We start from the raw sequence: 1332 nt of genomic DNA, 5'->3' as shown, positions 1-1332 counted from the left end.
GGGGGGGAGGACAGGCATCATAGGGGTTCAAGCTGTCATTTTTACAGTCGCTGGTGCCCCAGCTTTCTCCTGCGGGCCGGAGCAGCGGTGGGTGTGTTTGAACCTCTGGCCTTGCACCCAGCAGGTGCAAGAAGTCAGCATCCTAACCAAGAATAGCCTCAGCCAACGGGCATGAACGTGTGCCAATAACGCTTTATCTGCACACCATGCCTCTGGTTCCTGAATGCGTCCCCACCCTGCCCCAGTGCTACCTTACACACCTGGCTAGACCCGGGACACACTGGTACAGAGAAGAGCACGTGGTCAAGATGGGTAGAACCCTCAGGCACAGTAGGGGGAGTAGCGCTATATCATGGGTGGGGGGGAGAAAAGGGACCCCATCACAAGGTCGGCTATATAGCCCCTCCCTGAAGGAGATGGATAACAGAAAGGTGGGTGAAGGGAAACAAAGGACAGCGTGAGGTATGAAATAATAATAGCAATCTGGAATTGATCAAGGACTCACGAGGGTGGGAGGGTGAAGAAAGAGAGGGGAAAAGCGGAGCTGATACCAAGGGCTCAAGGAGAAAATGTATTGGAAATGATGATGGCAACCTATGTACAAACGTGCTTGCTGCCATTGATGTACAGAATGTTATGCGCTGTAAGAGCCCCCAATAAAAATGATTTTTTAATTAATTAATTAATTAATTAATTGAAACCCCAACTATCTGCCCTCACAGGCCGAGGGCCGGATTGGGCCAACAGTCTGCTGTTGAACCTTCAGCACATCCCAGGCAGCCATGCCTCCCCTGCAGACACAGGTGGCCCCAGGAACCTGGCCCATCCAGGAAGGATGGGGCGAGAGGGGGCACTGTGACACAGGCCATGGGGAAAGGGGCCTGAACTCCGCCCCAGGGCAGCCGGGTTCAGCCTCAGCCGCCCCAGAAATCCCCAAACATCTCTGGGCCGCAGCCTCCCTTTCCTGAAGCCCCTCTGGGCCCAGCTGGACCTGCAAGCAGACCTGGCCTGCCCAAGCCCCAGGGCCCAGGAGCTCTTCCACAGCTGTGGCCCCTGTCTTGCGACACAGCCCACATGAGGCCCGGTGGTAGACATCATCGCATCCAGTGGTGGCCAGCCGCCAGCCAGACCCTCCTGTGTCCCCTTCAGGCTGGTCCTGGGGTCGCCACCCAGCCCCAGGCACCAGGAAGCCCTGGCCAGGCCTGGCCTCCGCCTGTCTCAGCCGATGCTCTCCCTGCAGGAAGTCCTCCCCCAGTTCCACAAAGCCTCATTTCCAGCAGCCAGATGCATGGGCGGGCGGGGGTGGGGGTGGGGTGGGGGCTGAGCAGACCC

Source organism: Echinops telfairi, unplaced genomic scaffold (genome assembly GCF_000313985.2).
Source record: "Echinops telfairi isolate 266 unplaced genomic scaffold, ASM31398v2 ScPeMD7_25;HRSCAF=90, whole genome shotgun sequence".
Lineage (NCBI taxonomy): Eukaryota > Metazoa > Chordata > Mammalia > Afrosoricida > Tenrecidae > Echinops > Echinops telfairi.
The sequence above is the reverse complement of the archived record's forward strand: the minus strand, read 5'-3'. Positions refer to the sequence as shown.